Source organism: Colossoma macropomum, unplaced genomic scaffold (genome assembly GCF_904425465.1).
Source record: "Colossoma macropomum unplaced genomic scaffold, Colossoma_macropomum, whole genome shotgun sequence".
Lineage (NCBI taxonomy): Eukaryota > Metazoa > Chordata > Actinopteri > Characiformes > Serrasalmidae > Colossoma > Colossoma macropomum.
This window is the reverse complement of record NW_023494793.1, coordinates 36060263-36075339: the sequence shown is the minus strand read 5'-3', so window position 1 is coordinate 36075339 and position 15077 is coordinate 36060263. Positions and strand designations below refer to the sequence as shown.

The 15077-nt window shown below is 39.4% G+C and overlaps 1 protein-coding gene across 1 annotated transcript in view; it reads left to right on the top strand.

Moving 5' to 3' along the window:
- Positions 1–15077, top strand: part of ntng2a (netrin g2a) — a 96993-nt gene that overhangs the window by 47499 nt on the left and 34417 nt on the right. The gene's annotated exons all lie outside the window — the stretch shown is intronic.

The window sequence follows — 15077 nt, the reverse complement described above, 5'->3', positions numbered from 1 at the left end:
AAAAAGTGGATATGCTAATCTTCTAGGCCAAAAAAGCAGGTCTGGGCCTTAATTTATAGAAAATAATCACAATTTTTAATTGCAGTTGTAATATTGGTTTGAAAAATCGTAGTTAGATATTTTCCCCAAATCGTTCAGCACAGAATCTACCAAGGTTGGGACCTCAGTGTCCTCATGAAGCCTGAGACGCAGATACGTTTACATGCATCTTTGCAGAAGTATATATCGGCCTTGATACAAAGTGTCCATTACTTGTTAGCTAAATTAACCTTGTAAAACTAAAGACACGTCTTGGATTAAGTGACTGCATTTGGTAAAGGAAAATTGTGTTTGGTGTTCTGTTTGCTTCAACTCACGCTCCTGCACGGTCAGCCCACACTTAACAATCGAGCCATGAGGTCAAGACCTTTGAGCTTGTTAATAAGACACGCTGTCTCCTGACAAGCGAAGCCCGTATCTGTGCAGTTAACCAGTGCTGATTTACACTGCCCAGGCGTGATCAGCGCTAATGGACGGGGAATCTCTGCCTGTTCCACTTTCTGCTTCCCTTCAAGCAGCGGCCATACAGAAGTAATAAGTTAGACGGTCCGGCGGTAATCATGACGGATCTCGATGTGCCCAGGGTGACTCTCGGGGCACCATTTGTCCTCATCCTGCCTGCACTCGTGGTTTTTTTTTGTTTTGTTTTTTGGTGTGCATAAGCGCCTCATGATCGGCCTGGCAGCACTTTCTCTGCAAATGAGAATAAATAGTGCAAACGTGGAGCCGGTGAAGGCTCGTGAGGGAGAGGAGTGGGGGGCAAATAAATACGGGTCCCATTAGCAGCAGCCCTAGGCTGCTTCAGAGCGGCCCACTCTTTCAGCGCCCGCCTTTTATCTGCCTGTCTGTGTTTGTTTATTCGCCTCTGCTGTTTATTCACCTAAACGCTGCGTTTGCCTCACCGCTACTCATCTCCAGCTTTTTCACAAACTTTGATAGGAATTCCGTTATTTAGTCAGTAAATTCATAACTGGTATAATTCCCGTTCCTAAGGGAGAACCCAGCTGTGCCGCAGCGTTGGCATACACATGCAAATAGACGTGTCAGTTCAAGCCAGGCCTGTGTTACCTACAGCACAGCTCAGCTGGGGAATTAGCACAAAACTGCTCAGAATTACTGCTAGTCTCACTTTGTTGGCATTTCAGGACTCGCTGAACGCTGTTACATTGACCTGGAAGCGCGAGTACCTGTGGACCCAGGTGTTCTGATTGATGAGTAAAACATGCTTGAGCAAGTCACAGCCAGACAAAACACAAGCTTGATCTGGGACTCACACTCAGGTGTTTTGGCAGCAGGAAGAGAACAACACTGGGGACTGGACTGGAAAATGAGTTTAATAGCCACCATGGTTCACGTTCTCCATGTCCCTTCATCAGTTTGTGAGTTAATTTTTTAACTTCAGTGCAGCATAAAAAGCAAAAGGTGATCCTTGATTTAAAGTCATAGCAGGGTTTATCATTAACATCATTAAATTTGTCCAATCAGGACTTTTTAACTGCTTTCTATAAATGGCAGTGTCAACAAAGAACAAGCTTGTTTTGCTTTCTTTGTTGGCATAAGACGAAGATCTACAAACTGTACAAAACATCTTCCAAGTAGATGGGTCAAAATTGACCAGAGTGTTTTTTTTTTACAAGGGAATAAAGTTTATGGTTACATTTCCAGGTTCAAGTGGCACAAAGTCAGGTTTTTTGCCTTAATATGATACAGATGCTTTCAGAGCTGTGTGGACAAATAAATCTGATGTTTACAACTCAGATCTGAGCCACTTTTGTATGTGGTCCTAGAACAGAATTCATGTGTTATTTATTTGTTTTTTTCATTATTATTTAGGGAAGCCCTGAAATTTCAGCCACTGTCTAAAATGATCAAAAGTAGTACTTGGCTCTTGGCAGGAACGCAGAGAAAGTTGTTTTAAGTCTGAGGTGCTGAAATTTTAAGCAGCAAAAACGTGACGGGAATGATGACATCATGCTAAGTGATTTGCCTTTTTTTCCATTTGAATTTTTTTTGGATCACTTACATCAAACATAATGCATCATACTGCACTATAATGAGGCGAGAGATGACAATATATGCATATAACTGACACATCAGAACGCTGATGCACTGATCCGCTCTGCTCTCCTATTCTGGTCAAACTTTATGCAAATTAACCAAGTTGCGACCAATCCGATTGTTGATATGTGGCGCGGTAACTGATTGTCACACCAACAGTCACGTTCAGAAAGTTTAAAATAGTATTAGGCTGTGCTGGGGTTCAGAACCAGCCTTTATCTCTGCACACACTTTCTCTCTTTGTACCTCAAACTGTGTCTGTTAAACTGTTGAGGAGGGAAGCGATTTGGTTTGCTACTGTGCTACTGTAACACATAAATAAAAATATAAACTCCTCTAAGCACACATGAATCTTTGCTTTATTTAAATTATTAAAAAGTTCAGATCTCTGCATTATTTTTATTATTTTTAGCAGTTGGCAGTTCTGAAATCACTTCCCGTGTCCCTGGTTATTGGCCAAAGGTCTAACAGAAAAAAACAAAAAATAAACAATGATGTGTCAAAATTTAAGACTTTACAAATAATTTGAATGATAACGATAATGAGAAGTAGTGACCAAAAAGTTTGTTCCCTATATTCTCCTGCGCCGGTCAGCACAGATGTGAGCAACAGTGAGCGTATCAGCAGCATGAAACTATTTCACGGTTTCCACAAAAGACACTAGACAAGCAATTTGTAATGTCTTTTCATGCCAAGTCTTAACAGAGGTTACATTGCCCAAGAACTTCTCCACTGCAGGTCTGATACCACTTGAAAACACGTCATCCTACACGATACGCAGAATACAGGAGAACTGTCATTTGCGTGCCACTGCGCATGCACCATCACTTGAAGTTAGTTCCAGTAACTGCTGCAAAAGCAATGTTTCTGACCTTTTTCACCTTTGTCTCACAGCAGATTATCTTTTTGCGATGAAGGCTTGTGCCGCCTGTTAGTTCGCTTGATGTTGTCCATGACGTACATAGTTCACTCATGTTACATTAAGAATGAGGATGCGTGTGTGTATCTGGTCTGTTTCTGGGAGCAATTGTGTTCACACCAAAGATAGATATGAGTCACGTACCCATGTGAATGTGAGCTATCAAGTTAGAAAGATCAGATCTGAGCAAAAAATCGCAGGAATCAGCGGTGAGGATTATAATCTGAACATCGTCTGGATTAAGCCATTTTTTCCATGGCAAGGTGATGTTTGCATATGAAATCAAATGAAAGGCAAAGTTGAAACAAAAAGTAAGTTTTAAGTAAAATTTTCCTCTTGATCCAAAAACTTTTGATGTCTGAAGTTTGTTTAGTTTTGCACTGGAGCGATGAGGAAAAATACTGGAAGTAACTGTTTTTACTAAGCAACTCATCTTGGTTTGAGAGAAGTGGGTGAAGTTGTAGACGTGTACTGTGCATAATGCTAATTGTTGGGCTATAAGCTTCTATTATTTGTTACAACCATCTAACCAAGTGTAATAACTGAGATCACTTAACAACAATGTGGTGCTATTTGTTGGCTGTAGGTTATATTACTTTAGTAGAGCTGCACTGATGAGTGAATTGTAGGCTGATGCTGATATACAATAGATACATATCTGATGATACCGATATGTTTAAATAAACTTTGTATAAAATGTAACTATCTGGATTAGCATTATGGAGAAATATAAACTTTTATTTGTATAGGGATCCTAATGCAATTATCTGCAGATACCGATATGATTCTGATATCATTGTGCATCCCTGCTTGTGAGCCATGTTAGCCTCATGGCTTTAGTCTAAAACTAAAAAAGCAAATTCCAAACATAGAGCCAACCTGTTTTCACTTTAAAACACTCACTGAGTTGTTTTCTTTAGCTCCAAGTCTTTCTGCAGCCTGCCTGTGCATTAAGGCCATATGTGTGTGTGTTATGGTGCTGATCCTGAAGCCACAGATGGTCAGATAGGGGTTTGGCCCTGCAGCAGGCCCTGGCACCGGCCTCGCACTCATGAGAGCTTTTCCTGTCCCACTCAGTGGGGCTTCTGCCCCGTGGTGTCTGGATATAGCTGCCCTGGATCCTTGCACAGGCCCTGTGAGGGCACGGCCCACAAACCACTCACTTCACTCTCCAGACCCCCCTGTGAGCCCCAGGAAGCTTCCGCTCCGTATGTGTGTGCGTGTGTGTGCGTGTGTGTGTGTATTTGTCAGTGTGAGAAAGTGTGTGGCGGATGTAGTGTGTAGTAGTGTTGTTACTCTAGATTTTTGGAGTCCTTTTATTTAAAGTTCCCCTAAAGTCACAATTTGAACCATAGAAAAATAATCCATGTTGAAAAATAAATTGTTAAATATTTTAAAGTATTACTCTTTTGCAGAAAAAAAACCTACTAAAATGGCATAGAAGCATCCATAAACTGTAACACTCATTAAGATATTGAGCCTGTTATGGTGTTTTAAACTGTTTCAGCCTGCTTGATAATCTTAATGCTAGCCACTGTTTCTGACCAAGATGAGCATAGCTAGTAAGCCTAACACAGAAAAAAAATTAATCGTTGCCTCAGATTTGAGTCTTTATCCTCTATAGCTGCATCACTGAAGCCTCAGTGAGCCACAACTGAACCTGTGTTGTAAAGGTACACCAAGCTAACGTTAGCCTCATGTGTAGCATGCTAAGCTGTTGCTACCTGCTAGACACGTACCACCTAGCTAAACATTATTGCAGAACTTCATGAAGGAATCCCCCGATGACAGTGGCAGGATAATGCATCCTACCACAGTGCACACATTGTTCAGGGATGGTTTGAGAAAGATGACGAAGAGTTCAACCCAGATAGCAAGCATATATCGGTCCGCTGACTGTTTGCTACTGCTTGTCCACCCTCGGGCCATGCAGATTATTGTCCTGCATAGAAGCTCTAACCGGTCTCCTCAAATTTTAAATGGACATTTTTTCTAGAATGAAAGACTAAAACAAATGCTACAAACAACTGTGAGAAAAATGAATAGGCCTAATATTAAAAGATTAGTTAAACAATTATAGAAAATGTTGTTGCTAGATTAAAATTATTTACTAAACTAATTTACAAAGTATAACTAAAGAAAGGAAGGAAGGAAAAGTAAGTAAATTGGACTGTGACTGGAAAATGAGGAATTTTGTCTAATACTCTGCCAAACCACCTCTGGGCCACCCGGAAACCCAAAGCAAAACACCAGTGGACCACCAGCTTTGTCATCAGAAGGTGGGCCAACTGTGGCACAGTCCTCTTGCTATCGAGGAAGACGTTGCCCTGGCCTCCAGATTCCCCAGATCTCCATCTGACCAAGCATCTGTGGGATGTGCTAGAACAAGCAGCTCCATCTCATAATTTAGAGGTTCTGCTGCTAACGTCTTGGTGCCAGTTACCCCACAGCACCTTCAGAGGTTATTTGGCAGATATATATTGTTTTGGCTCATCAGTATACATAATGACATCAACATCTTCAGTAGTCCTGTTTTAATAGTGCCTGCGGGTGTGCATGTGTGTGTGCCAGTACTGTTCTCTCTCACACAGTACACACTGGTTCAGTGCTGTAGCCGCCGGTTAAAGACCTGTATTAACAGCAGAGCATCCTCAGCTTTAGCGCCCTTTACAGTGGAGCGAATGATGTATTCTGTCCTTGGTTTTTAATCAGGCGCCTATACTGTCCAGTTTGCACTTTTTTTTTGTGAGGTGTCAATAATTTAGAATATTCATGATGGCGACGGTGCATACCAATCCTGGTGCTGATACGCATATTGTATGCGCTTTCGCACCCACTACCCTAGCGCATTTACAAAACGCCAGCAGGCATTTATTCAACTGTCAGAGCAGACAGATTTCTTTTATCAGGCTTTTTTTCCCCTCCGTCCTGTCTAAGCAGTGATTGAAACGTTTAGAGCGCGGTCCCTTCCTGGGACGTCGTAAGGGTTACCTGACATGAGACGCATCAGGAGCATTTAAAGATGCGGTCAGTGCATTTTAGGAACAAATTCCTTTCAGTGGGTGCCTGTGGACATGCATTTTTCATGCTTCTTTGATTTGGTCACAGATTTAGGAGTGCTGATGATTCATCAGAGACAAATGATTCATCCCTTGATTTTATGGATGTACATCGCTTATGAATTCAGTTAAACAGGACAGTTTGCATGTAGTGCATGTTAGCTTTGAGACAGGTCCTGTCTGTATATTTAAAGAGCTCATATCGAGGAGTGTTTTTTTTAAAAGATCTTAAAGTATGTAAAAGGTATGGAAAGTAACAGCTTGTTTTGAGTTTATTGTTTTTAACAGCACATTTACGTACATCTGCCTATTTGTCCTACAGCAGTTCAGCCCTGTGCATTCACATTGACCTTTCAAGGATTGTTTCAGCAAGGACTGCTTTTCAAATGATGTACTATATAGGGCAGCCAATCAGAACAGATGGCACTTGCATATTGTCACTGTCCAAAGGAAAACATGGATCTCCATATTTGTATGGAACAGTTTGAACAGTTGTCCTTTACATTGTTTGAAAAATTATTTGGACTAATAGAAGTCACTTGGAATAAAACCTTTTTACATTAACTTACATTAAAAGTTCAGAACATTTTTGTCTTCTCTTGTTAACATTTTGGGGATACATGTTTTTCTTTGGACAACAAAGGTATATAAGTCAGTGCTTCCCCTAGATTTTTGCAGGCCGAGTTGTAGACCGTTCAGAGCTGCCAGTGTTGTCATGCTCATGTGGTGTCATCAAACACATGTGGGCTTGCAGCAGTATCATCACAGAGAATTATTTTTAAAAATTAGAGTTGGGCACAGGTACTCGAGTACTCAGTTTGAGTTGTCATTATTCAAAAACTGAAATCACTGTATGGGTATTCATTATATTTCAGCACAGAAAGACAAAGAAAATATACAGACTAACAATTCAATAAAATGCCACGTTTATGTTTTAACAGGACTTGTCATTATGGATTTGTATATGTGTGTGTACTACACTGTGCTACTCTGAAACACAAGTGTCTAAGCATGAGCTGGTTGCCAAGGACGTGTTATGTGAGAAGTCAGATGCAGCTTTATTGCTATCTAGACTTATTACTCTAGTCTGACGCTAGCAAGTCCAGAAACTGTGAAAACATATTTCTCTGGCAAACAATGCACAATGTCCACTGAGGAAACAGCGCCTTGTGTAAGATTAACTTTTTTTCCCTCACAGTTAATCAGATACCTGTCAATTTCTTGGATAGCAAAATTATTAAAAGCACCAGGTTTTATGTTCTCTACACATTTATTTTCAAGAATGAGTGGAGTACATTTATAGCCTGTCAATTTATATTCACAAAATATATGTTTGACTGAGTGCTTTACAGCTAATAATGGGCCAGACAACAACTTGTGCATACATATCTATAGAAATATATAGAAATAGTGCTAATAATTTCTTAAACCAGCACTAAAAACTGGACTGTCAGGAAAGTCTGCTCAATCTGCTTTTGATTATTAGGACTTGAATAATACTATCAGAAGTTGATTTCTTTCATCTGTAAAGATCCAGTAGGTGAAGCTTTTGCTGGTTTTCTCATTGACGACATGACAAAGTTGGAACACCTTGCTTAAGTTTTGCATTTTTTTACCCTCTGTCACATTTTACCATATCGTCACATTTCAATAAATCCACCCCAAACTAACATGACAGTTTGCTGAAAAAATGTTTTTCTTCAAGGACTAAAAACTCTGTGATTAAACACTGCTGTGATTAACTTATACATAGAAGAAGAATACAGTTAGACGCTGCTCCTCCAGCACAAACCAGCTCATCTCACATGGCTGTCTTATACTACTATAGCAATGTTCTGATGTGATTTTAGTGCATATTTACATTTGACAATAGATTGAGAATCAGATACAAACAAGACTATACCACATAAAACATGAATGCAAGGACTCAGTGTTAGCCTGCCAGTTACATCCTGATGTCTGTTCACATGAGCACATGAGTTTGGCCAAGTAGGCCGTCTGGCCTGTTTAATGGCAGGGGAAACACTGTAAGTCTAGAGGGCACTACTCATTTAATTGTAAAGGATAAGTAGAGGTTGGACTCTGGCCCCTTTAGTATTAAATCCATTGATAGATAGACAGATTTGCAGGTGCTTCTAGGAAGAGACATCGTCAGCCACTGGATGGCCCTGAATTTTAATCTGCGTGCTGGTTAATAGGACTGTGGCAGCCCACATTGCAGATTAGGTCAGAGAAATTGGTAAGAGCCCTCAGCATGCTATAATTGATTAATGCCTTCCTGAATTTGGGAATTATGCGCTCGCTCTCAGCGAGGAGCGGCCTGGCTCTCCCCAAAGGCTCGGCTGTGTGAAACGGAGGGAGCTGCCGCTGATTAATTTGTCATGATAGAGGCTTGATGGGCACACGGTCTTGGAGAAGTCCCAGAATGAAAGAGACTGTGATTGACACCGAGCTTTAATTATGGCTTCCAGGTCTCAGAGGGCGGCGGCAGTCTGCTTCCAGAGGCCCTTCGAAAAAAAAACAGACTTAATTAAAGTAAATGAAATTGAATAGAACCCCACTATGTCAATTATCCAGCTCTATCTGCCATGTTTTCAGTGGTGGGGAATGAGAGGCAGTGGTAAGAGCGTGATAGAGTGGAATGTGGACATACTTAAACTGTCCCAGGAGGCTTGTCTAACCTTTATGTCTACATTAGAGACCGACTATAAATGAATTTACCTGTTACACTGGATTAAATTGATTCAGACTAGGCTAACTGTGATAAGGACGTGACATCAGAGCGGAGCGTAACTTAAGCAGAGCTTCAGAATGACTAAGCTGCTCTTATGCTTAGTTAGATTTTTAGGAGAAAAATGGCTATTAAAAGTGTGTTTACTTCTCTAGTGCCATTTCTGTAATAACCTGTCATATAATGAGGTGGCTGATGTGGCAAAAACGTAACATGATATATGATATATATCACGATATTTAATTTTTCTTAGGTTTGATAAGCAGACAGAAACCCCAGCAATGTCACATTTATAATTTTTTTTTTCCAAAAAGTATTTTAATTCAATGTCTCACGCACTGCACTGCACTAAATCCAGTTAAAGGACTGATTATGCCCTCTTTGTAATTAGTGATACCCTGAAATGAAAATTCTTGAATGAAACCGAAATTCAGGACTCACTTGGCTTATTCTTCCATTGAAGATCATGTTCAGACAAGTCTCATGTAGGTCTGGGTAATATGATAATGTTTATTGTTATTGTGATAAATTATGTCACAATATGCCGCAACATGCTTTTCTGAGCAGATTATGGAAATCTTCAGTGCTTGAAAACATCTCCCAATTGCATGTATTAGTCCTATTAAATTGGATTTAGTGCCGTGCAGGATGTGAAATGTTGAATATAAATCAATGTATTCATAGTTTTTGGAATATTTTTTAAGCATGGCAATGCTTGATCTTTTCCAAAATATATATTGTGACATATAGTGTATCGTGAAACGTATCGCCCGGCTCTACCTTAAGTGAATTTGACCTACTCATCAGAGGCTTTTGCACAAACTTATGAAGACTTTTGCCAGCTTAAACGCACGCTGTCATTAAAGCAAAAGGACACATCAAATACTAAGAAATTATGAAATTCATGTAACCATTGAAAGATTCTACTTTTCACTTGAATTGTTATGCTGATAAAATAATTTGTAATGAAAACATTTATATTAAATTAGAAGGGAACGCTAAAATAGAAGCATTTTCACCAGTGGTCTCAGACTTTTGGACACCACCATAGGCTACAGTATGTGCCATGAAATCAAATGTCCTTGACAACAGAGGACGGTTGTTCACCCCAGGCAGTGAATTCCATTTTTGTTTTTTGTTTTTTGGTTATAATTTAAGCTTTTGCACTGTGAATATGAATTATGTGATTTTTTTTGTTTTCCGTCATTTCAAAAACCGACGCTATATATAGGACCAGCATGCTAGCAGTGACTTTTCTTATTGTATCTGGGTGTTGTGGAATCAAACCTGTAATGGAGAAGTTCCTGGATCTTGTATCTCCACCTGATACTCAGCATGAACAACAATTACAAATCCCTTGTCTGATGTTCCATAAAAACTGTAAAATAGATCCACAAGGCTGCTCAAACTGTTTAAACATGTCTGTGCAGGACGTATGAGGCTGTTAGCTTTGTATTCACAAGCTTGTTATTAAAATTTTCAATTCCATCTTAAATGGTGCAGCAGTTACAATTCTGGCATCTATAGATGTGCAATTTTAGTTTGATGGACAGCGAAGTGAACAAGCCTTTGTAACGTAACATGCAGCAGTTCAGTGCTATTTAAGTAATTACAAAATCTACAATATACTCAGAAAAGAATAGTATGACATAATTTATCCCAATAACAATTGAATATTTGAATATTAGCCACCATTACATATGAGATTCCTGCAGCACAGTCTTAAAGTGTAATTAGGCAATAGAACAGAAGGAGCATGTTAACAAGAATAACACTGGTTGCTGTGGAACACCACTGCCATTAATATTTGTGATAAAACACAATCTCAAGTGTTCTATGATGTTTGTACAACAGTTCTGCTACATAAAGAACTAAAGCAAAGAATTCCTTAACATTAAATCAAATTTGCTTCAATATTAACAATTCTTTCTACCAAAGAAGTAGTACTGTTTTTACTGTTTTACCACAATATCAGGTTCAGCTCAGCTTTTTCAGTACTTCACAAATTAATCTGAAAATTGTTTTATTTCTATTTTATTTTATTTCTTTTTCTGGTTTGCTCTCATTGTATTCTGTTCATTTCTGCCTAAATCCAGTTTGTTAAGTTTTTCACAGCTGCTGACTGAAAAGCGTGTCTAGGGTCCAGGACTGGTACCAAAATTGATGTAGTCCTGCTGTCGTACTCGTGTTCAGGATCTGAGCAAACAGGCTGCAGATCAAAAATTATCTGAAGGAAGTTATCTGTTTTAGTGTGCAATATGACAATATTTTATCTTTATCATGATAACTTATACATTACACTGACACTGAAGGCAGTTTGCACTTCATGGCTGGTGCTTCAGCCACTTTCAGTGAAACAGTTTTCATGTTCCTTCTCAAAAGCTGTCTGCATTTGAATGAGCAAGTGCTCAGCAGGGAGTAGATGTTTGTAGAAAACGTCTTCATTGGTGCTACAGACAATGACAACGCAGTGTGCCCCCGTGTCAGTATGTGCATGTTTTTACCTTTTTGTCAACTAGTTTCTTGTTAGCAAGCCTTTTCAATATCTCCAGCTAAAATGGCTAATCTAGAGTTTTGGTTTTTTATTACTCTGTAGATGTTATCTGACATTTTTGTACTTTGATAGCTGTGAGATAATCCTGCCGCTAAGAATGTGTTCTTTATTCACCTTAGAGCCCCCATTGTTGTGTGTTTGATGTTCTCTAATAATTCTCCTTGAATTTCGATCTTGGCAACTATGATAAAGATGAAGTGACACACCTTTCCAAAATGGGCTGCAGTGATACGGACACCAGTATTTCTGAGGTTATTAATCGTCCGTGAGGCAATAGCGGAATTTGTTTTACCCGTTGTTTACAAACTTGCGTTTCTTATGAAAAAGGCCTGTATGCTTTTCTGAGTGTGTTGTAGATATCGTCACTGCTATAAGAGCGTAAATAGTCCTTTTTTAGGGAGTTGAAGAGAGCACAATTGGCCTCGCTCTCTCTAGGATGGCCCTCCCTCTACCCCCGTCACTCTGTGCAGTGCTAGCCAGCACAGATGCCTGTTAGCTGACGTAACAGAACTGGTGGTTAGCATTCTCCTCCAGGCGCATTCAGCTGTCCAACATTGTATTAGCAACAGTTCGAAAAGAAGCAGTGACTTGGCAGAAATTTGTGTTTGCCTTCTGGCGCTGGTGGTACAGTGTGATTGGGGAGACTTAACCAGTGGACGACTAGGGGATACGACTAAATTGGAGAGAAAATTTAAAAAAAAAAGAAAATAAATAAATAAATAAACAAAGTCATTTTAACTGGATTTACTGTACCACAGTATGTAAAACATGAAAGAAAAATCATTGTACTTGTAGTTTTTGATAGTATTTTAAAAATCAAATATCGTGATACATATCATGTATCGTAAAAATGTTTTTTCAGTATTGTGATATTACATTTTTGCCATTTCGCCCACCCCTAATTTGTGGTAGAATGCTTCTCAATCACTCAGACTGTGTCATCAGAGCTAACTATTGTTTAATATTTGTGTAGCACTCTGTAATATATAGTAATTGCCAGAATTTACCATGGGAATCCTGTAAGAAATTCGCATAGTATTACTGTTGGTCTTTTTCATAGGGCAAAATCTCAAAAATGGTGTCATATCATATAGCTTTCTATTAGCCTATTAGCCATGTTAGCATATCATTTTGACTTTGGTGCATTGAGGGACTCTACAGATGCAGTGCCTTACTGCACCATGTGAGGCATCGTTTTACTTAACAAGTTAAAGAGGCGAAAGTTATCCAATCATTGAGAAGGTATGTACTTTCACACGGCATCATCTTTTTCATTTAAATTTACAAATGGAAAACGCGAGGTATAATCTCATTATGCAGCAATATACGGCCTAATGTAAGGTTTAGTTACTGGGTGTCCTCGTGGAAATATATAGGTCAGCTTCATAAATATTTCATGCAGATGGTTAGCTGCTCGCTCCATACTTCATGCAAATGGACATTTGCTCCCTCCAGTGGGCAGAAACGAATTGGGATTCTCTCATTTATTTGATTACGCAGATTGTAATTCTAAAAGTCATAATTTCCATACTAACCCGCTTTCCTCTTTGGACTCCTTTAATCTCAGCTCTTTCTAAACTCTGCTGGTTGTTAGAGGGCCAGAGTGCTGCTCATGAGCTGCGAGTGCAGATGCTGTACTTTCTGCCGCTCTGCAGATTTTTCTTATATTAGTTATATCTGTGAGCGACTACGGTAAGGCAAAAATACTTGACAGCAGATGCCATCTCTATATCTCCCATTTATTCTGATTAGGTGTGTAATCATATCTCTCTCTCTCTCTCTCTCTCTCTCTTCTGTATTACCCCTGAAGCAGTTAGATGTCATTTACTGTCTTCAGTCTTTGAGTCTCACGGCTGTGAGCTTTGTCGCAAGAACAAAGTCTTATCCAGTGTAGCCAACTCTTGTCTGGCTGGTCTACAGACTGCTGTCATCTGGGCTGCATAATCTACTCCTATTTTACACCCCAGTCTGCCTGTAGTACACACATCTGTCCTGCTCCTTGGTCAGTGCTTTTCAATGGAGATTATACAAACAGTCAAACACTTGTATCAGTAATGGGTGCACGTTTCAGCCTTCTGGACCATTTTGACCACCATTGAGCTTCATGCTGTACAATGCTGTGCAAACCTCACCTTCATGAACTGACCCTCCTGATGCTGCTGCTGCTGCATAAACTCAAACTATCTAATTAACCATTGCTCTGCCTGTTTTTCCCCGTTTTGTATTCTAATATTTTATATTAATGCTGTTTGCTATCCAGTGCCAGAGGAGGATGGGTTCCCCTTTTGAGTCTTGGTTCCTCTCAAGGTTTCTTACTCTTATTCTTAGGGAGTTTTTCCTTGCCACTGTCGCCATTGCCGACGCTCATGGGGGCTCGGACCCAAATTTTTTTGTAAAGCTGCTTTGTGACAACCCCTGTTGTAAGAAGCACTATATGAATAAACTTTGACTTGACTTGAGTTGACTTTAACCCCTAAATGGCCAGGGCTCACCGGTGGGCCTGAAGATTCATTGCACACTTCTATAACCTAAGAATAGCTCAGCCAGTTTGCATTGTAGTCCATGTAATTACTGAATCACAAGCCTTAGTGTGTAATAAGCCTGGGATTTTAAGGGGTTAAAGTAGGTGAATTCTCTAATTAGAAGGGCTGTCTGGACATGATAGTATATCTGACACAGTACATTTTTTTTCACCATACATGTATCATTCTGCTGACCACTGGTTGCTAAGTAACAACAATTATAACTGTACTCTAAATTGCTGGAACTACTTTTTTGGTGGAAGAAATTGGCAGTAAGAAACGGTCTGTGGGGCTTCTTTGGGGCTACTTTTTTTCTTCTTTTCAGAACTGTTGTATCAAAGCAATAGAACACTCGAGTCATGTGCAAAGAACATCAAAGCTGATGAATAAGAAAGTAAAGCGAGGAAGCTGCTTCTCGTTCTGTTGCTTAAAGAACGGTCAAATAGTTTAATTTTTGCACGTTATATTGAATATTATCTTGAATATTTTAATATTCTGTTCTGCTAGGAAAAGCCCATGACCAAGAAGGCTTTACTTTGCTTTCTAACTCTGCTTTCTAATTATGCTTTTTAGGAGAATGAAGGTAATGAAAAAATAGCAAGTAGCATAACATGCTAATCCAAGTGATCCTGTCCAATCTGGCAACCCTAAAGTGACACTGTTTGAACATAGCAGTGATGAGTTAGTAGAGGACACAGCATCTTTCTAAAGCTGCACTATATAAGTATTTTGTTAAAACTGAAAGTAGAATTATTACTGAGTCAGGAGAAAAAATATACTAAATTATGATGTGTGCACTGATGTGTGTCGCTCTGTAAAGCCTGGAATAATTTATGATTTTAAAGTTAGAGGTATTGAGTTACATTTCGCTGGAGTTTCCAGACCACATCATACACACGTCTTTACATATTATCGTCATATGTACAGAGTCAAAAAGATCCAGCTTGATGTTTAGATCTCAAATGACAATAAGTGATAATGCACTCACATGCTCTCACTTCTCACTTATTCTCAAAAAAAACATAACAAAAGTAGCAGTCTGGAGCGCTAGGCAACATATTTTGACTGCACGTGGAGTTAAAACATCTGTCATCTTAGATTAGATAGTTGCGAATCTTCAAAGAGTCTTGTGTGCAGAGCTGACAACCATGTGCTATAGTGACAAGTTGGCATTTAGCTTGATAAACAAACTAAG